Source organism: Saccoglossus kowalevskii, chromosome 3, assembly GCF_978046115.1.
Source record: "Saccoglossus kowalevskii chromosome 3, keSacKowa6.1, whole genome shotgun sequence".
Lineage (NCBI taxonomy): Eukaryota > Metazoa > Hemichordata > Enteropneusta > Harrimaniidae > Saccoglossus > Saccoglossus kowalevskii.
Window position 1 is genome coordinate 38,913,551 of NC_140643.1, and position 24,080 is coordinate 38,937,630.

Consider the following 24,080-nt stretch of genomic DNA (forward strand, 5'->3'; position numbering starts at 1 on the left):
CTCACTGGGTGGTAATTATTGATATCGACCTCAGAATGCAAAAATGGTTCTACGTGGGGAAATAATTAAAGGTACTGGGGAATACCTACAATAAATACTGCTCAACAAGGGAGTTAATTTAATTAAGTGAATTTAATTAATCAGACAAGTGGAATGGTAGACCATTAATGGGTGAATTAGAGTTATTGCTTCTTCTCAATTGTTTTATGGAGGCATTATGATTTAACAGTGATAGTACTTCCAACGTAAGAATTCAATTGGTATTGCGTTGTTAGTTCCTGATTATGTACATGTATCATTACTTAATGATGCATTATGGGATAGATCACTCCTGGGCTTCATTGGGGTCTTATGACTATTCGATGGTCTGAATATGAGTTGCGGGGAAAGATTTGAAGATTGTTCTGGAGTTATCCTCACGTTGAATTAGTGGTAGCAGAAATGAGTCACTGTGGATCCATGTGTGTTGGAACATTATTCAAAAATGTAAGCAAATAAAACTTAAGTGGGAAGCTGAAACAATCATTTGAAAGCACTAAAAATCTTTGAAATTTGAGCAACTTGTACATGCATTATATTTCCTGCAATCAGTGAAAAATTCAGAGCCTTACAGTCCCAAGATTTTAATGTATGAATGCACAAGTCCCTGTTCCCTGGTAGGTCTTTACTTACTGTATATTAAGATGCACACAACACAGTTTATTCAAAGACAATAAGGAATGAACATTGAAAATTGATCACGGTAGTAGTTTTCTGTGCAATTATACTTTTCTGAATTGGATTTGAAGTCAGCTGCTTAGTTTCGGAATTTGATCAAATGCAAGAATTATCTTTAAGCTTCCAGCTGTCCAAATGGAAGATGAATTTAATAAGTAGAATACAGCTTCTAAAGTCTTACAGTTTTACTGTAGCCTGAATATCACGAAAATTTAATAGGAAAGGTACATTCAATGTACTCAGTCACATCAGCATTAAAGTTTTTACAGCACTGGGCATTTTCACAGGTAATGAGGCCTGGACAGGTAATACTTGAGTTATTTTTCTGCTTCAATCAATCAATAAATGTAACATGATTACACAATTTTACATCACAAAGGTAATTATTAATGTCGTGATATTAAAATTCAAAGGTTTTAAAAAGCACCACTAAGATTCATGATTTTTAAATCTTTACAAAAAGCTGTATGTGACTATGCATAGAAAACTATAATTGACATAATGAAAGTAAGGCGTATTATACAATGGCACGTACTAAATGTACTGACTGAGACAGCTGTAATTTTCACATGTACAGAGCATACAAAGCCTACGTTGCTTGATCTGTCTGTCTGTCTGTCTGTCTGTCTGTCTGTCTGTCTGTCTGTCTGTCTGTCTGTCTGTCTGTCTTTCCATCTGGGTGTCAGTGAGCAATCTTAATGGTTCTATCAAACAATATATCAAAAGAAACAGGATCAGGTAAGACAGACCTGGTGCATATGAAATTGCTCATTTCTATACCAAAATGGTATAACTGAATAAATACGTTTCACTTTATTTCTCAACCTTGACTGAAAACTGATCATGAAGAAAGTAAACCATAAATGATAATGATTCCTGTCATGGAAGATTAAAACAGCATATATATTACAATTGTTTGGTTTTATTTTAAAGCTTTGTGTTCATGAATTTGATAAAATTGAGTGTACAATGTGCAGGATATTAAATATAAGTACATTAACTGAATCATCACAGTGGAGGACATAATGATTTTGATTTTCATATTTGCAAAGTCCTAGATGTACATGTACCATTGCAGCTGTAGTATGGTAATTTACTAGAAATTATGCCACAAAATAAATTAACATAAATTAAATAAATAGTGTAAAAATTAAACATGCATTTTGGTAGCTTACCATTTAGACAGACATTCTATTCTGAGAAATGTGTTAAAAAGAAACTGATAATACTAACTTTAATTTTTATTGCTCCATTTTTCATTCAATACAGTTGAATAATTTGCATATTATCTTGAATTTGAGACTACAATTAATCCAATTATATAATATATTATATTTGTAAATAATTTAATGTTATAAGATTGAATGTCAATACCTCTTTTTTTGAAGACACCATGCTGGCTGTGAAAATTGCTAAGAAACTGACACTGTGGCAGTGAAGATTTAGGTTAGGTTATCGGCAACATCAAAGAATGTAAAATTTCAATTAATTCCACACATCAGTGAAATAGATGATATGTGAATGTCAGGAAAAGATCTCACAGTGTCAGCATTATGATGAACACCTATTAATGAAAATACACTTTTTAATACAGACTTGAATACATTATAATCTTTTGACACATCTGGGCTGCATGTGTATCTGTATGAATATTTTACTTGCAAATATATATATATACCAAGATGTAACATATGCAATGAGTATAATATACAAGCTATACATACATTTTTTTTTTTTGTTCTCTAATTCTTATTTTTTTTTATTTTTCTATTTTTAACTTTCAACATTTAACCTTTATTGCATCACAAACAATTAAGGATACGTTTATCAATAAAGATTATTATTATTATTATTACATAAATTACCTACACTGTCAAACTATCAAACCATAGAAATTCCATCACATGTATAGTGTTCTATAGTTTCACAGAAAAGCATTTTTAATATTCACATCACCTGATTGATGGCAATTCTCCAAGTTCAAGCTATAAATACAATTCTCCTAATGCATGTGATAACAAATGTCGAAGAGAGAATGTTTAACATTGCTGTTTTTGTGATTCCAAGAATTACTCCAATAAATTATCCATTATATGAAACAGTATTCAGTAATATTTTATTCTATATAAACAAAAGTAGAAGATACCATTAGAATTAGAAATTTATTAATTTTTATCTTCCAGAATTTATCCTTCATTTCATAAAAGTGATGGTTAATTAATTTGAACTTATGACACAAACACAAATATGAAAATTAAATAGTTTATTACTTAGGCAAAACAGGTGGACACACAACGAAATCCATTGGCTTTATACAAGAAATATACCAGGATGTACATGTCATGAGCCCTCACCAAATCAACGCAAGAACTCTGAAATAACACACAACTCAAAAACATGTGTTAGTAATGAAGCTTCAGCCGCGGCACTGTAGTGTAATGAGAGATTGCAGCATGACTGCAATTTGAGGTATAGACAGCGAAGGCTGTGGCTATACTGTGGAGGAGCAGCGTTGGCTGCAAGAAGTTAGTAGTTATGGTAGATGCGGGGTGGCTGCGAACTACCGAGGTTAGCTGTTTGAAGCAGCATGGCTGCAAATGGATGGTTAATGAGGTATTAATAAAATACATAAATCTCTATCTAGATAAAAGTACAACTACAGATAACAGTACAACTAAGTAAACAAGCAGCCAGTCGGCTGAGATAGCTTCGCTGTTAGCAATGCACATTTCAATAAAAGAACAGAAGATATCATTAGAAAATGAACAATATGTATAGTATCAAAGCAATGGACTTGCTGTTTTCAACAAGAAGTCAAAAATATCACTTTTCACCAACAATGACAAAACTAATCATCAAAATTAGATAATTGAAGATATCACCACGAAATTAACAAATCTGAAAGAGGTCCATATGTAGTACCTATATATGTAATATAAAAACAATCGGCTTGTAGTTTTCAAGAAGAAGTCGAAAAAGTAAAACATTGACATGGACGACGACGAACAATCACTCATACGATAAGCTCCACTCGACAAAGTCGACAGCGGAGCTAAAAATACTATCTTGGGGGGATACAAGCCCCATGAAACAATGGCAAAGTTCAGGAGGTGTGTTTGCAGATGGTGGTGGGATCAAAGAATACAACACTTATTTAGGAACAATAACAGAGAAATTGACTTTAAAATGGCGCCAAGAATAACAACAATGAACTGCGAAGTCACATGAACATAAGATCACGCGAGAAACTGGCAAGATTTGTGTCATAAACATAATATATTAAACACACATTGATAAAATGCATTTTTATGACGAATGCAGTCATTCTTATTTATGATGTACAAGAGTGTTATAAAATAAATTAATTATAATCTTTATAAGATACTGTAAGTATGATCAAAAATTACAATTAATTTTATGAATTATGCATATAGTAAGTTGAGTATTGCATTATAGAGACGTGATGAATAATACACCAGACTAGATCCTAAACTTTGGTGCTTTTTATGATTCTAAGCTGATGTACTCCCTTGAGAGGAAAGGCAGAACACTGTCGTAGCTTATCTGCAGTTGATTGCATAATATGATCAAAGACATCCTGAGTGTCTACGACATTAATTAAACAACATGCCAACACAGAACGTGACTACATAACTCTGATCAGTAGTATAAGGTCCTTAAGCTTCAATGAAAACATAGATAACATGTCATACAAGCCTTTTAGATCCATCATAGAACACATGACATAACACACTTCCAAGCATCAAATGTAACACGTACAATCAAATTACCTAATACCATTATCACAAAAGAGCTCCTAGAGTACGATTACCATACATACGGTATGTCATCAGAAATAGATATGACTACTATTTGATCAGATTGCAGTCAAACAGATGAATATATTAATCATGCATTAAATATGGCTTTTCTAAGAAATGAACATTTGTTAATGTACCGTAGTAAGCAACTGAATACAATCAAACAAATCTAAACGAGATATTAATTCACAGATGCTTCCTGTTTGCCATAAGCATGAATACAAACAAGTACTACATGTATGATCTTTAAAGACTGCCAAATTTTAGTTACGAGTATAAAGTGACACCTACGCAGATTTTCAACAACTTCATCATCCACTGCAAGACGTTCCTTTTATGGTTTACCAAAGGACTAGACATAAATAAAGTAATTCTCTAAGGTCTATTTTACTGAAAACAACCCATAAATCTATTAGCATCACATTTTATTAATCAGGGTTACCAGGGTAATGTAAATTCCCAAAAGCTTTTAAATTTAACACAAAAAGAAAGTAGTCAGAAATAAGGAGGATAATACACTACTGAAATTCAATAGATAAAAGGTGTTGTGATCCACTCAATAGAACTTTCCACGTCTGAAATGTCTGAATTAATCTGTGATGTGTAATCATGAGCAGCTAACTCAAGTCTGTCAGCCATTGGCACAGCCAGAATCCCTGGAAGATTACCATCTCAGCTTATAACAACTACATGTATACTAAAATTGCTACATGTGTACCTGGCCACCAATTATAATTTGCACTGTGAAAACCATTTTGATCAAACATGTTGAATCAAACATGCAAATTACCTTGCTTTCATTGAAGGGGGACTTCAATTTATACTCCCCAATCATTCTAAGCAAATTGAACTCAAAATCACATTATTAATTTAAACGCACATAACCTTTACTGAGCATTATTTATTTTCACCTGCTTGAAAAAAACGGAATTGACGCAGCTAGTTCCTAATAAGCTCTTAATGTGCAAATTATTTTTTTCATTGATGTACAGATCCATGATGTACACATGATGATAAAATAACTGTTGTTCGCTGTTATTTATATCAAATATACTTGTATGTGTTCCTGTTAATAAAACAACTTGTGGGGAAAATTGTCAAAGTAGATTGCAAGCTGTTGCTGATCAGTGAGCGGAATTTATTATCAGACATGCTGGTTGGCAAAATGATGTCACAGTGCAACCGCCTATACTGTAATTCAACGTTCTTAGACTGCAAGACATAACAGGCATGTATCTAAAATGTTTATGTTGACAAAATTTCCCATCATGCACTTCCGATGTTTAGTGCTTATACAATTGTATTATGACAATCTTTTTATAAATAAACTCACTAAAGTTGAACAATTAATTATCTTGATATCACTCTGGTGTGGATATACCACTCATTCCCATGCCAGTCACAACTCTGTCTAGGGCCAAGTAAAATGTGCTGCCTGACTCCGAATTAATACAACAAACAGATCACCTTGCCTCAGAAGTGAACATGCTAGTAAACCAGTGACGCCTGGGAATATCCCCCAAAGACAGATTGAAAGATTCATTTAAATATAAAATTCCCCTAGAGACTATTAATGGAAATATAGTCAAGAATATGTACAATACAAAAAATGGGCTTGCTCATGCTACTTGGTGATCTATGCAGCAATATTGTATTCATACAAGAAATAGATATTGACTTTTCAAATAACTTTGATTCAATTAATGGGATTTAATTTTTAGCAATTTGCCTGCTGACACCCCTTTTCCCTTATTTATTTTGGTATGTCTTTGGAAGCTTACAACATGCAATTTGTTAAAAGGCAGTGCATTTGAAGATTGAGCTCCTCTGCCTTCAAGGCTTTGTTTGAGTAATTTGTTTGTCCCATCTTTAATTATACATTGTATATCAATATACCGATATGTCAAACTGATTCAGAAGCACTTCAGATTAAACGAGGAGCCTATTAGTGTATTAATACTAAGCTGGTTTAATTAAATCACATTTATGTATTTTAGTATGATTATAATCACTGAACAGCCATTGAAATGAATGTGAATGGATAAAATGCATCAAAACACAACCAAGAAAGAAAAGGCGTGGCTAAGCTTAACAAGCAGCTTCTAGGATGAGACAGCTCTACTGTTAGTGTTAGCAATGCACATTTCAATTAGAGAAGTGAAGATATCATTAAGAAAAGAACAAAGCTGCGAAAGTTAAAGTTCATCATTATCTGAGGAAGGTGATTGTGTCAAGATTTCTCTTTTGCTCAAGATGATTTTTGCTTGCTTATAGTTTAAGAATATTTCTTTGGTACTCACAGACAGGGCATTAGAGATCACAAAATTTTCTGTTGGAACACAAGAATAACCATCTACATAAATCTTGCTGGTAAATCTGAACTCAAAGGCTGCATAATCCAGATTTATCCATTAATATAACTGTCAATATATTGTTGAGGCCACGCCTCCTCCAGGCATCTCTCTTTTAATAGTAAATGCTCACCCTGGACAATACATGTATGGACAATTAATAAAATTACTAGAGTGAAAAGTAATATGATATATTATATCACGCAGACTTCTGGAGATCTTAAATGTGAATGCAGATTTTCTATTCAAACACTAATGTATTCAGTAAAAAAAATTTAACTGAATGTGCTCCTGCATGTTAATTGCTAACTCTGCAAATTAATTGAGCTGTAAACAGCAGACTAATATATATATTAATATTCATTTATCTACACAAACATCTTGTACCTAGTATCTATTAATTTGAGAAAACTGTGAATAAAAAAAAAACATGGTTTATAATTAGTAAGCAACTTGGCTAATTAATATTCACAGATTGATATTCCAAACAATTTTGAGATAATTGTGAAAATATGAACAAAACTTGCAGAAAGTAATTAGTATGCTGATTAGGCAATTAATAACCACAGTTTAGTTTAGTTTTTTTTAAATTATGCATTATGCAGGTGATAGATATGATACAAAGTGGAGCCAATTTATTTGTGCGATTCCCCCTTTTATTCTGCTCATCACATCTATAATGCATTGAATCAAATTCTGAAACAGATACATGTACAAAGTTTGAGCATGATCAGTCCAATCATGTTAGCAATATGGCTCCAAAAACAGTATCCATTAAAAACAAACTTACTGTCAGTCAGCAATTTTGAATCAAATCCAGGAAATATGAAATATGTCCATGCACGACTAAGATCTAGTTGCGGACTGGCAGAAATGTTTGATTTTGAAAAATTGTTAGCACTAAAATAGTGGTTGTTTTTAGACTATGTCTAAACAGAGACTAATAAAATAAAAACTGAATGATGTATACCAAATATTATGAACTTTTTAAAAACAAACACAGCCCGCCCACCCCCACCCCCATTCCCAATACTTGCACACATTTCTCTAGATACACTGTAGTGTTTGTAAATGTAAGTGACACAGGTAGACAACCAAGACTTGACATTTTAATGAAAACTATTAGGTATTTGACTGACTGAATTGAGCCAGGTTAGTTGGTTTCAAGTAGCATTCCCAAGAGATAATTGAAAGAAACAAGAAACACATAAATACTGGTTAAAAATTGAGCATTGCCTTTGTAAGGAAGACAGTGACAAATGATCAATGTTATTTTTCATACTATGAAGTTACAGCAAATTGTTACATGTTCATGCATCTATAATTAGACAAATAACATTACACCCATCTTGAATATCTTACTTTAATTGAGTAACATACCTCTGTGAAGCGTACAAGTCATCATCATAAATTTTAAGAATAGGGTCTACCTTTTTGTTGGCCTCAATAAATTACTTCAATACAATTTTTATTCAGATTATGATTCATTAAGTCTTATTGTCACACATTTATACATGTAGTCATTCATGTGTGAAGATAATTTTATTACAAAGTGACAAAGGTATGACATCCAAGTTTCATACTGACAATTAATTAAATAAAAAAAACGCAGAGCCCCAAGTACATGTATGTCAGCCACCAACTCAAGATGTAGCAAATCTGAAATTTGAGATACATTTTTTATCCACATGATTAACAAATTGTTTAATAATGATTGAGAGTAACTCACTAGATTAGCCATAAAATCTATTGTATACATACAACATCTTTAAAATTTGCACGGACAAGACAATAGTAGATGAAAAGCTATCTGAAATGTGAAAAAAAAATGCTTTGTCCAAGAATAATAGTGATCAAGTCGTCAACCAATTATTACAAGAATTACTTAAACCAGAAAATATTACTCACATTAATAATGACATAGTCCTTGTTGAAATTAGGGGAAAATATTATTCATGCCAATTAATAATTTAGAGTGAACAAGTCATTGAAAATTACACAGTCCCCGTTAAATTTTTTAAAGTTCTCTTTGTGCTTGTCATAAATAAAGTGGAGGTGTGGTTGCGAGCATGTCCTTGAAACTTGAGTCCCAAATGGCGAATACAACAGATTGTTTATTTACATCAAATTCGAACATGTGTTGCACGACAACCCCTCCGGTTTAAGACATAGCAAAGAAAAACATAGATCACAAGTGAAAGCATGTCCAAGTTATCACATTTTAAACAAACAAGATGGCCGCCAGTCGGCCATATTTGATCAAATTGCAAATTGAATTGGCATGTACATGTTTTCATTTATGACATACTAAATATCAATGAAAATGATACATGGGTGGCAGAGATATAGTAATATGGCCAAAAATAAAAACAGCTGTTATTCGGCCATCTTTGATCTGATTATGAAACAACGTGACATGTATGATGTATGTGCAAAATGCGAATGAAAATGGTACATAAGTCTTGGAAATATAGTAGTAAGGCCAAAAAGTCAGATGGCTGTCAATCGACCCTTTCCTTGATCCAATCGCAAAAGAAATTGTCACGGACATGTATCCTACCTAACGTGTATAATTTATGTACCAAGTTTGAATGAAAACTGACAAAGCATGTTCAAAATACAACATTTTCAAAAAACAAGATGGCTGCCAGTAGGCCATTTTGAATCGAATCGCTAAACCACTGCATGTGCATATGTCCCACAAAAAGTACTAGACACATGTAAAGAATGAATGGAATCGGTTCAAAGGATTCTGAAATATGACTCCTGATGGACGCACGGACAGATGGAGACCGAATTATAAGTCTGCGTTTTCGGACTTCGTCCGAACGGGGACTAATAATTGGCTGGTCTAGTATCAACAGAAATTAGATGTATTAAATGACTCTTCCAAAATCTTAATATACGATCAGAAATTAAACAAGACTCATGTCAAAAAGCAAGATTGTAGGCAGTCAACCATCTTTGATGCGATTGTGAAACTAATTGTCATGGACATGAATTCTAACATGTATAATTTGAAGAGAAAACAACATGTCAACTATATATTTTGAAAAAAACAAGATGGCTAACAGTTTGTTATTTTGAAATTGAACACAAAACAAATCTTCATGGACATGTATCTCAACATGTATAATGTTAATCAAATATGAATGAAAACAAATCCTGTCGAAGAAATCAAAAACAAGCAGCATGTCGGCTGAGATAGCACATTTCAATTAAAGAACTGAAGATATCATTAGAAAATAAACAATATGTATAGTATCAAAGCAATCAGTCTTGTTGTTTTCAACAAAAAATTCAAAAATATCACTTTTCACCAAAAATGACAAAAAGAATTCATTAAAATTAGATAATTGAAGATGAATGGGAGGACAAGTTGATGTCATTGTGCGGGGGAATGCGACTGGCGTGTGTTGTGCAAGTCATGTGTTAAGATTAAGACTGGAGCATCGTTGCCCAGCATTAACACAGACTATGCTGATGCATAATCATACTATTAATTGAAGATATCATCATGAAATGAACAAATCTGAGAGAGGTCACATGTAGTACCGGTACCTATATGTATAATAATATCAAAGCAATTGGACTTGCAGTTTTCAACAAGAAGTCGAAAATATCACTTTTTACCAAAATGACAAAAAGAATTCATTAAAATTAAATAATTGAAGATATAATCACGAGATGAACAAATCTGTGAGCGATCCACCCTAGGTGCCTATATACCAAATTAGCAAGCATTCAGAGTTGTGGTTTCAAAAAAAAAGTCAAAAATATCAATTTTGACCAAAAATCACAAAAATATTCAGCAAAAATACAAAATTTGAGATTTTGACATGAAATGAACAAATCTGAGAGACAACATCCAAGGTACTTGCATATCAGACTTGCGGTTTCGAAGAAGAAGGTGAAATTGTAAAGTTGATGCCGACGGCGGACGACAACGGACAATCAGTAATATGAACAGCCAGTGGCCCATTTTGGACCTGATTATAAAACAAACTGATAAAATATGTATGATGCATGTGCCAAATACATGTATGAATGAAAACTGTGCCTAAGCCTTGGAGTTATAATAGTAGTATGGTCAAAAAGCAAGATGGCCACCATCAGCCATCTTTGATCTGATTGTAAAACAAATTGTCATGGACATGTAATCTGAAATGTACAATGTATATAACAAATGTGAATGAAAATGATAAACCATGCACAAGATACCACATTTACAAAAAACAAAATCACTGCCAGTCTTTGATTCGATCGTGAAACAAATCGCCATAGACATGTATCCGAACAAACAAAGAATGAATAGATTCTTAAAACTAAAAAATTAAATATATTGTCTGTGTGAGGTTTTCCAAGTACAATGTATACTAAAATTTATTCTTGACTTTTATATAGGCCATATTTATATGGGTACATTTTTGCCAAACCGTATGTGAAAGTTTGAAAACAAATATCGCTCACTGATCAGCACAGGCTTGCAGTTTGCTGCATTGTTAATGACTAGGAAAAATAAAATGGTCCCTGAAGCCGACCATCCATGGAGGAAGGTTCAAAAGCTGTACTTTTTCTCCGTTAAATTGAATGATATGACTGTCATTTTGCATCATGTTACTAACTTAACCGAAAATCAAACAACTTTGACTTTGAATTCAATTTTCCATGGAAACACATCACAAGATGTGACTTTGATTTCCATTTACCATGGAAAAGCTTCAGACCTTGGACCTTTGTGTATAATTCAGATGACAGTGTGAATACAGGTTTATTAGTGAAAATTCCGCCAAGGTATAAGGGTGAGATGACTGCTGAATTAATGAACCTAAGCTAGTTCATCATAAAACGCTTGACAAATTAGTGCTCATTAGTTTATCGCGTACAATAATTAAAAGCTCCATATCCATGGTAACATGAAACAGCGTTATTTTTTCTGTTACAGTAGCATACTTTAAGAAAATTTGCCTGATATTTTTCAAATAGAGTTGTTTTTTAAATTAATTCTACATAACACTTTTACAGCTCTACATTGTCAAACTCAGACAGTATCCAATTTGTCATCCTAGATTGACAGTGCATACAAATGAAGACAACATTATTCTGCTTTGCTGCATACTGATTAAGATTTCACGAACAATCCCATATTACGTATTCACACCATGTACACTGTATTAATCTACATGTAGCAGTAGCTAATCCAACTTTAGCTCAGTCATGCGCACACTGTAACGGAAGAAATCCAACAATCTAAATGGTCTCAACATATTGGTGGGTCATGTAGGGTGTTCAATTTATTTTTAGGAGCACACTTATCTAACTCTGAATGGTACATGTATATTCAATGTAGCGAATAAAAGTTGATTGTAACAATAAATTTCCTATTACTTGGATTGTGACTGTGTCTGCTACATATACATCATTGATTTAGGTAAATCAAGTATAGCAAGCAGAATAAAATACATGCACAGTGAACTGAATACAAAAAACAAGAGTCCATCCATGCTGCTGTACATGGCAGTAATTTAGAAACACACATACTTTAACAGAATGAGAAGTATTACATATAAGATTTCTGAATACTGACTATTTCAATGTAGAAATGAAATGAACAAATGATTGGAATAATTGGAATTATCCAAGAAACTTTTTAAGAGATTTAACTAACAGTACATAAGAATGCAAATAAAATTATTTTCCACCTAATTTAAACGAAGGCATGTCAAACTTTGATGGAATGGTAGTGTATTATCCACAAATGTGACAAAGATATACATGTATACTATGTAAAATTTGACAAACAATTGTGCATTTGACGCCAACATAATTATAGGCACACATACAAGCAACGTGATTACAGCAAATCATAGTTAATAGAACTCATTTATAAAAAATAGGGGATGTGTATTGTGAAAACATAACAGAGGAAAAACCATTTGTATTCATGCAGTTTTATGCCTGGAAAAATGTGAGTGTGTACATTGTCACTGGAGTACGCCATTCTATTTCCTTTCTATGTTGACTGGGTATTACAAGGCTCAGAAAAAGCAATATTTGTGTGCATATGTCATTTGCTGTGTTGGCAAGCAAGTGCAACCCCAGATTAAAACTTCAAAAAATTGGGTCAATTTGCGTTTGTCCTAAAATCCATGCAGGCTTTTTTTTTTAAATTGTCATAAAATCTGCTTTTATATAAAATTTTCTTATGAATTTTGCTTTTGTTATTTTTATGAAATTGACTTTTGATAAAAAGTTGTGACATGCACATTTTTAACTCCATGAGTGACAACGAGAACCCCGAAAAACGTACATAAATATTTTATCAGTTTAACACACTGTAGCCTTCAATATGATTGGGAGAAGTGTTGTTGTTTTTTTGAAGTCATAACAAAACATACATCATATGAAATTTTCAAGGACATTCCACACAATTATCAAACTGACTGATTTCGATTATCAAAGAAACAATAAACACACCCCCTGCTGAATAGTTCCACAAATGACAAAAGATAGCTACTATGAATAGTATAAAATAGTTACCTCAAACACAAATTTATAATCACGTCAATGTTATAATAATGATAAATAAATTGATGTATGGGTCCCACATTAAATCATACTTATTTAATTTAAATTTTTCTTATTTTTTTTTTATTCTCTGAAATTTTGACAAAAAGCTGTGATGTGCACATTTTTAATTGTGTGGATGATAACCAGAAAAAGACACAGTAATACAGGACTTTTGGATGGGAGGTAATTGAATAATACTTAAATTCAATCCTCCAAAAAATAAAACATGCACTAGTATTATATTCTAGGGTACATAGATTGCATATACGAAACTTACATACATTTGATCATTCAGTAATGCAGACACGTTTGAAAATGACAGAGGTATGTCTATGGTCAACTGAAGTCATATGTACATGTGTGTACACTTTTCAGAAAATAGAAAATCTGTAGGGAAAGACTTTGTTAAACTTTTACATTACTGAAATAATAATAATAATGAGTCTTGCACACTGAATACAAATTTTGGTTTATGTATTTATGTATTGTGTTTTTGGTTACTATGTAAAAAACTAAATGAATCACATTAGGGATGAGTTGAGACAATAAAATATTAAAATTTTATTGCGTTAACCCTAATTATGTGTGATATGCTTGTCATATTTTTGTAGGAAGGAACACCACACCAAGTTAACAGGTGGTTGTCGCTATAAAAGGGGAACTTATTCAACTATAATATCTATGTTGACTCTCCAGTTCATGCATGTGGTACAATACCTTAGCAAAATGATGGTTGAAAAACCGTTAGTACTATGCTAATGAGGTACTCTCTCTCAAAGATTATTGATGGCCAGTAAATAACAGATTGACCAAAAAATTCCATCTCAGTCATGTACTGGAAGTTCCAAAATATATCATGATTAACCTAATGATGTGTTACCCTAAAGCACAACACACTTCAATAGATCCTTATTTATTTCTATAGAGCTTTAACAAAGGGTTCATTAACCAGAAGCTTTCATCCTTATTATCTGCTTAAAAAATACGATTAGGAAAAAATCTCGCAATATGACAATTGCAAAGTCATTGAAGTGTTATTTCAGTTTAACACACTTCAACCTTCAATATGAATGGTAGAAATGCTTCTTTTTTTTTAACAAAGTATACATCACATCAAATGTGAAAGGTCATTCCACACAATTATCAAAAACAACACTACTTGAAGGGAAAAACTGACTGATATTTTATTAAACACATCCCTGCTGAATACTTCCACAGATGGCCATTATGAATGGTATAAAATGGCATTTTACCCAATACACAAATTTATATTAATATCCATTCAATTTGATGTGTGGGTCCCACATTAATTTATACTCGTATATTGCTTCCCCCTACATTTTCTCAAAGCTGATAGGAGCAGAGAATACAAATGCCCTGCTTCACAGCGAATAATTAAAGCTGCACCGTCAGTACGCCATACTGGCTTTTCAATACATTGCCAACTGACACTGTTTTTTGTATGTATTACATGTACTTATCAGCTGACTCCATTGTGAAATTTGGCATAATTTAATTTTAGTTAATAGTATAATTTGAAAAAAAATAATTAGTGGTTAATCAAATCAATTTTGATCAATACTTGGGCTAAATACAAAAAAACATTATGATGAATTAAATATTTTGTGAAAAGTTAATGCTTATAATCTTACAAAGCAAAATGTAAAAAGATTACATAATGCAGCAATAAAAAAAATACATTATTGATATTACTTTTTTTATGACATTAAAGCACAGGGACGCTGAATAAAGAGTGTAATTTACTTTTACCGGTACATGTATAAAAAATTGGATTGAAAAATCGATCATTATCTTATTTTCATTTTGGCAGAGAGGGTTCTCTTTAAATGTTGGACTATTAAAAATCCAAATAGGAATATCTTGTATTGTGCATACAAGCCAAATAAAAAAAACAATAGAGTTGCAGGCGCCAAGACAGGGATAGTTTGAAGCAATGTGCAAATATTATATTTCCGTGTCCTAAAGATAATCTAATTAAATGCTTCTCCTGTTGAACAAATCTCAAAATTGTCCCAAAAAATTGCACACAATATACCCTGCCCTCAAAACATAGAAAAGTTTTTCTCTGCTATCAAAATACACTTCTTGCAAAATGAACAGGTCCATTGATTGCACCGGGAAAAGTGCTCTCTGATTCCTATGCCATAAAAACATGTTAATCTTATTATTATACATTTTATTTCTGCTTGTAGTAATCATTTACTGAGAGATAATAGCCCAAAATGGCAATCAAAAACATTTTGAGTTGCGTGAACGTTGCATTCAGTGACGCTATAGCACTTCTGTGTCCAATATAAACAGTGTAAAGTGTTCGAATGTCACGTCAATAACCGTGGAACATGTCAATGTGGGTGTGGTAGTTTACCCCAAGGAAAAATTCAAAAGAGTGCCGACACATTTTAGAACGAGCGTTGTGGAACACCGAATTCTTTTGTTTTTTAGTGTCTGATATACAATACTACTTTATACAGCATTACAAATTTTAAACTACAATATCACATAAACATTACATCACACATCTAGTGCCAAAAACCACAGGTTTAAAGCGGGAGAGTGGTCACCTGCGCATGTGCGGGAATTGAGTCCCAAGCAACAATAACACACACTAAAAACGCAAAGGCTCATGGGTAGACGCTTGTTTGTAAACAATGACACGCTATGGCATGCGCAGGGTGACGAATCCCCCATTTTAATATGAACCTTTATAGACAGCACTCAAGTTGGCTTACTTATTTCCTGCTCATGGGTATACAAACATACAGTTACGACATATGTTTTGTGCATACTTTTAGTTTGTGAAGATCAAAATTGATGTATGGCTAAAAATTGCAAGAGTGAAGTTTCTATTTGCACAGATTGCAATTGAGTGGGCTGTGGGATGCAGTATACGAATCTCTTTATCTCAAAGACTATGAGTTGAAGGCATTGCATTTCGAGAACACATGGACGTTGTATTTAAACACAATTTTGACACAAGAATGTTATGTTACTGAATTATGTACCTCAGTTGTACCATTATGTATTTTCCAAACTTTAGTGTGAAGATATTATATAGTTTTATCATTTCTGAATAGAATTACATACCCCCAAGATGGCATGCACAGATAAGAAGCATTTTAACAAAACAGCCCAAGCAAGACTTTGCTGTAAGACTTTGTTTCTTGAAGCTGTATCGGATTTTCTTTTGTGACGCTACTAAACCATGGATAAATCTAGAAAAGGTTATTATGACTGCAAGCAAAGTTAGTTTAATTTTGTAGTGTACAATCACTATCAGAAGCATACATGTCAGGGTCACATGGGTTTTTTCAGGGCTCATAGACAAAATATATAATCTTGCTGTCAGTGCAGACTGTTTTCTTGATATAGTAATGGTATCAAATTATGACATTTTCACCTCGAAAGACAAATTACAAGCAAAGGATTGTTTTGAAAAAAAATGATTACTATTTAATTTAAAACATGTCATCAGCCTCAGGAAAAGTAAGTTAAACAATAAGTCTATGTTACGAGTAACATATTTCAATTTTAATCTGCAAAATACCATGTTCTTTCATAATGTCTCTTCTCACTTATTGCAGTGTATATTACAAATTTTACTGGCAAAGAAAAACCTTCTCTTATTTGAGATAACCTTGTCACCATCAGTTTTCCATTTTCATTACAAATTCACAAAATTTAGGGCACTTTCCTTCAGAATATTGAGACAAAAATGACCAATTTTTTTTTTTAGTCAAAACCGAAAATTTACTCAAATTCTGTCTGTGTGCTCCAAAATTGGAGTTCATTTCCAGAAATATTGAAGAATATAAGAAAAAAGTGCAAACAAATCTGGGGGAGAAAATCTGGTCAAACTACAACACTAACATTGACATGCTCATGGTTATTGACATTGCATTTGAACACTTTCCCTGGTTTATATTCAGTGGACGGAAATTGAGCAAACTGTTTTTATTACTTGATAGGATGCAAAATTTTGACAGAAAGTACTGAGTATGGTTATTTAGATAAAAAGATGATCATGAGCATGATAACAATCACCTGATTAAGAAAATTGAATCTATTATTTTATAATTCTGTTGATTTTTACAAAAAATGATATAACACTTGAGGATTATTACATTCTGCAATACAGAATTGTATTGAAAAATGATCAAAAAATTTCATCAGTTTGCGAAAATAGTCAAACATACCGGGTATTAAATATAATGCTCAAAAATGATTTTTATGGTTTCAGAAATGTAATCCTGGTAAACTGAAAAAAATCTTGATGAGACTACACCAAATTTCCTAGTACGATTATATGCTAACAGTTTTTTCATATTGACCTTTGAACTTTACAGCAAATGTACTGGGTTAGAAGAGGAATTCTCATAGATTGAGTCAAATTGGATACATACTGATAATCCTTAAACATGGATTCAATTCCCAGAGTAATACAGCAATGTAAGCTGTAATCACTGAGTCATAGACTTCATCTCAAGCGCAAGCAGACTAGTGAAATGTTATTAACGAGCAGGATCAAAAAGCGAACAAAGAAATGAACTTTGAGAAAAAGTAACTAAGTGAATACAATGTCAAGTAACAATCGTCTTCTAGAATGACACATTAGAATTTCAATATCAAAAACGAAAACAAAATCTTACTACTGGTTATCATTTTTGTCAACATAATACAACTTTTTTTTTTTTTTTTTTTTTACAATTTCATATAATAAAAGTGCAACTTCTATGGCAAAAATGAGAGATGTGTCCTAAAATATAATATTTTGTGGTCACTAAAGTAATAACTTAAATTTCCTATTAAATCAATAAATAAAAATTTATTCAGAGTTTTCAATTGTCATTCCCAAGCAATAAAACTCAGCATCACATGAATTTTTCAGAATTATTCTAGAGTTAAATCTCCAAACTAGATATAATCTACTTCGAGTAAAATCTCGAAATATCACTCATGGGAAAAACAAATATCATATTACAGGCAGATATAATATGTAAATATATTCTGAACTTTATGATGTGCAAGTCACAACAACCAGGGTTTCACAATAATATCAGTTGGAGTGCAAATTTAATCAAATATGTCTTATCAAAAATTCAGCTGGGAAGCTGTTTTCAAGAAAATTTAATTAGTTAGTGTTAAAGGCAGAAGTGAATACAGTGCTGTATGAAGTGAATAAATTATATATAAATCTCAACAGAGATGGAAAGTGAAACTGTTGGATGTACATATGGACTGGCATTTGCATTTAAAATACTGAAGATAGCTGGAAGATTTTCAAGATAAAATCTTTGTTAAATGAACCATGACATCAATATGCAAATAAAGATATGGCAATAGTTACGGTGTGCTTGTACTAATCTAATGTGGATACAATGTATTAACTGTCAGTTGCGCACATGGACTGGATATTCTATTGACACTCCGCTACACCGAGATTTAAGATCATTCTGCTACACAGACAGCTAAAGATCAGCCGATTGAAATAATGCACTCAAACTAAGCAAACATGGTTCATTAGTAGTATTTCATTGAAATTAATATTTTATAACAGTACCTGGAGTATACATATCCTCAATATTTTAAAGTTGGAGGATTAAAGAGGTCTGAGAGCCATAAATATAATTTCTATCAATAGCATCAATAATGTAAGTAGTAATCAATTATGCGTATACTTGGCAATATGACACATAAAGTAAATGAAAATACCTCAAGTGAGTAAAGGCCTCAACCACTCTAATACTACAGAAAACCGACAAGAATGAATCTCAATGTAAAATATATGTTTCCTATCATTTTTTTTATTCACTTCAAAATGCAAAGATCGCAGTGATGGAATAAAGCATGACTGCTTATATATGCAGATATTATTTACAAATTAACCTTAAGTCTATCTTTAAGCATCTTTGCCAGAATTTAATAATTATTATAAATGCAAACAGTTAAAGTAATAAATTTATTAGTTTCAGAATAAATTTAACATCCAACATCCATTTTCAGAGTGAAATTAAATTGTATTTAGGGGTTAATTACCTGGTTTCCAGGTGATAACAAAATTGTACTACATATTATCTCCATGGCATTTTGAGCGGTTGTAGAAACTAGAATAGCGATGTTCAGAACTGTGACACAGTAGTATAGTCATGTGAAAACCCTTACATATAGGAGCCTCCCATCAAACACATTAGGGATGGATAACCAGTGTACACACACTCAAATGCTTTCACTCACAGAGTACATTATAATAATATAACACAGAAGATGTTCAAGATAAAGATGAACAGATAGACCACTCACCCTTTATCCTTCGTGTCAAATCACCTAACCAAGTCTCACATGTGCTCCTTGCAAGATGGTGTGGACATGAATGACGGCAGCGAGAAAAGGAATCCACGAATGGGAAAGGGCCAGCTAGGTGTTCCGCGTTAAACTGAAAGCATCCCTAGCTAAAGTGCTTGTAAGTGCAACATTCAGAAATACACCCACACTGAGCATGCTCAGTAGAGTCAATATATTCCAGGAGAATTACAGACGTAGAAATGTATTAATATTGATTCATATTTGTAATTCTCAAAACACAGCTATTTTTTTAAATAGGATTTCCACATCAGTCATTATAACCAGGCTATCGATACAAGCTGGTTTATATTCTGTCTTGGAGTTAAAGCAATAATACATTTGCTTATTAACCAATTAAAAGACTAACATAGGAATTATTATTGGCTACAGATAACAGGATATGAGACATGTTGCCTTGAAAACACAAAACATAACACATTAGAAATATTGCAATAGAAGATATTATTACCAATATGCCAAATTTCACATACTGTTTTTAGTCTGCAATTAAAAAAAATTAGGTGACTGGAATACATCAAGCGACTAAGAAATCCATATAGATTTTACAAATTTCTTTATTTAACATCACAAAAAAAATTTTTGAAAAAAAAATGTGTAAACAATTACGTTGGTTTAAACACAGTCCCTCCCCTTGTGGAGGGACTGTGGTTTAAACAATCTGTGAAAAGTGACAATGTTGACTGGGAAATTCAAAGCACTAATGCAATAAATATCTCAAAATCTCGAATACAACACACACAAAAAATCACCTAAATTTTGATAACAGTAGTTATATAACATTTATCAATTTGCTATGAGAAATTATGCATTATCAGTCGGTGAAAATAAAGATATGGAATACATTTTTCATACAATTATAAATAATACATGTAATTGGTTTTCTAGTAGGAGAATTTGAATGCTGAACTTGCATTGAAAATTGAAGTCAATGTACTGTAAATTGCAGGAGTTAAATATTACACAAAATAAAATGGAATATCTAACTAAATATGTTGTTGGCATTGGAAATTTAGAAAAACAATGTCAATTATTGTCACTGTCATAATGCTTCACACCAAAACACCAACATTTCCAGCTTAGTTGCTTGGTGAATACTGCTAGGACTGATAAATATAATTCTGTAAGTACATTTCCAATGGTAGCGCTTGAAAACTACATTTGTTATACAATGAATCTTTAAAATATTACACACTTTTACAATAGAAACATACACTACTATGCAAATACTGATTATATTAAGTGATATTTGGGACTTGCAGTCTTTAATTATTCAATATAACAATACAGACAATGGCATTATACATCTAGCTTCGAAAAAGTAGAATTTGCGGTTCTGTCAAAAGCTGTATCAGCACTCATTCAACTGTTCAGATTTTCCCTCATGCAAATGTTTGCATAGGACAAAACATTTCTTCCATCGTCATTTCAGCCAATAATCGCCCAATAAGTTATCACTACAAGCAGGAATAAGATGTATAATAATCAGGTTATAACAAGATTACTGCAAAGTATGCACTCAGACAGTATATGGGTTGCATCTACCTCTGCTATGTCTTAGTTGATAGAATCACTGTACTGCCTTTAAGCACACTTTGCGGTATTCTCGTAATAACCTAATATCGCAACAGTTTACAAGATGATGTACCAAATACTATCCTAACAAGTTCACAACCATTATCAACTTTCACAAATATATTTACTACCTTATACCAAAATACATGTATGTTTGGATATTTAGAGTAGTAACAGATTCTCACTTCCGGTCCGGTTAGACTTAAAATATACCATGCATATTCACTTTTGAGATGTAATTTTTGGTATGTCTTGGTTTCTGGATATTTCAGTCAAAATCAAAAAGCAATGTACCTACCAATGTTGTTAAAAATACCTTATAGTAATAGGAATTGGAAAAAACTTAAAAACAATGACTGCAAAATATATATCACATACATGTATGCCAAGATGTATGAATGTAATTGGTCCAGGCTTATATGAGGTAAGAGTATGTAGGGACACAACGAACAGGTAGACACAAGACTGAAAAATAAACTATGTTGTAGAAAAACTAACAATATATTTTAATTGGGTCACAGAGTCTCAATGGTTTAAAAATAAGATGTTAATCAGCTCATTTATGCGTTTCTTTGGTGCAATAGTTATCAATATTTCCAAGTAATCACAAATAAAAATGCTTTAAACTATTTAATTCATAATTGACTATGCACATGGCTCAGTCATTTTGAATTTAGCTTAAAGGGTTATTAAACATTTAAGTTTGATTTGTCAAAGCAGTGTTTCCCCCCAGGATACAAACAGTGTAGCGATGCAGTAATGCTTGCCTGACACCGCCACGCTCAAATTCATTACCGCCATATGCCATTTCTGCAGCTATTATTCTATGAGATTTGTCCTCGCTGTTATTTTAAGCCATAAACAATAACCATCAGAATTCAGAAGGCTAATACCGCGATTACTAGAAGAATGGTTAGGAAACTCATTGACTTTTTTTTCGATGCGTGTCTAATCACTATGACATCATCACTTAGGCTTATATTGGTGTTTAATTGCAAGATTAAACTGTATTTATGACAAGATTTCTCCTTTTCTTTCATGATCATTTGACAAAGGGGTCTTTCATGATCATTTGACTAAGAGGTCTTTCATGGCCATTTCACTAGGGGGTCTGTTTCTCTCTACTCAGCATCTCGCGACATGCTTTCTATAAAGACATCTTGGTTTTTTGTGTCTATCATTATATAATATTTATTCCATATATATTCCACATCCGTGTCAACCATCATGAAAAATCGTCGTGTGAGCACACGTCAACAATGTAGAACGAGAAATACCACTCTCGACCCCAATAATCCTGCAAACTGGTCTACAAGCGAACTAAAATCAAAAAATTGAAAGACATGGATTTTTATTTACCATCAGGACTATCAGTAAAATCATTTATCAGAATTTATGAACTTAACGCAGGACAATCAAGAAATGAGATTTCTACATCCTAAACGATATTGGTAGAGTCATCCAACAACAGGCGGAATACTAGGGTTTGTAATGATGAAACTAAGATTTTAATACAAGAAAATAACATTTCTGATACTGAAAAGCCTAGCATGGATGCCGATACAAGTTTACGTCACGAAATCAGCGATTAACGTTAAATGGTACACATGTTATGTTCTACAGTTCAAAATCTGATTTCCAGCGTAGCGACCTTGGGTTCATGCAATGCATCACGGGAAATTGACCCAAATGGGTCATTACAATATGGCTGCCTCAACAGTACACCGCAGTATACACAGTCCCCTCCATTTCATTACTAACTTCACATGCATCCCAAGCTGCTCTAATATCCGCACTGTTATTTCATTTGTACCGGAAGTTGCCCTACACTTGAGTGGGCTTTTCTTTCTGTCTTGGCCCCGGGGCTTGCTCTGGGACCACTTAGTTAAGCATTTGTGTGCTGTTTTGCATGGGTGGTTTTGGGGTGAGTCCCCCTTATGCCAAATAAATAGTTTTTGAATCTTACTTCTAATCTTGTGTCATAAATTGCTATCTTCACTTGCTCTCCATGTGTGTCCACTAAATTGAAGAAATAGAGCTCATTAAGCCGAAAAAACGTCATTGAAGAATTACCGACTTCTGTGTGAATATTTTGTGATATTCAAGGATACATATGTCGTTCTTGAAAAAATACAAAAAATACCGATAGTTCATTTTGTTGACAGATTTGTCGTCTGTGAATCAAAATTGACCATGGCATTTTGTACCCCCAAAACACTGTCAGCGAATGTTCTAAAATGTTAGTATTCGTAACTACATTTGTAGGTTATTGTTTGGGTATTTTAATGTGGAACTGCGATTATCATAACTAGTTTCAATCATAACTTGAGAAAATAACGCTTTTTGGGTTAGCGACATCAGCCAACAATTCGGAAAAATTGCTGAAAAATCAGATATTTTAGTACAACACATTATTAAATTAGTATTTATAGTTTTTACATTGTTATAATTTCTGTAAGTTAAATACTAGATTGATGTTGAAAATGTTCATTTCAGTAGGATGATCGTAAGTTTCCATCTGCTGATGTACAGCGTGGCAACGAAATTTTGTACCCCAAAAAATGAATCACAAAACATTTCACAAGTTTATTTTGTACATTGAATTTTCGAAGTTTGCAGACAAGTTTTTCTAACTAGCAATGTTGGCAATCTTGATTTTTTCCTGAAC

General features: G+C 32.6%; 1 protein-coding gene across 2 annotated transcripts in view; it reads right to left on the reverse strand.

Annotated features, from left to right (window-relative positions):
• LOC144357838 (synapsin-2-like) overlaps positions 1–19,878 on the reverse strand; it is a 95,145-nt gene extending 75,267 nt beyond the window's left edge. For both annotated transcript variants that reach the window (XM_085497178.1, XM_085497179.1), the window contains exon 1: positions 19,778–19,878. The gene's annotated coding sequence lies outside the window, so the exon portion shown is untranslated. The remainder of the gene's footprint in view (positions 1–19,777) is intronic.
• Between the last annotated feature and the right edge of the window lie 4,202 nt (positions 19,879–24,080).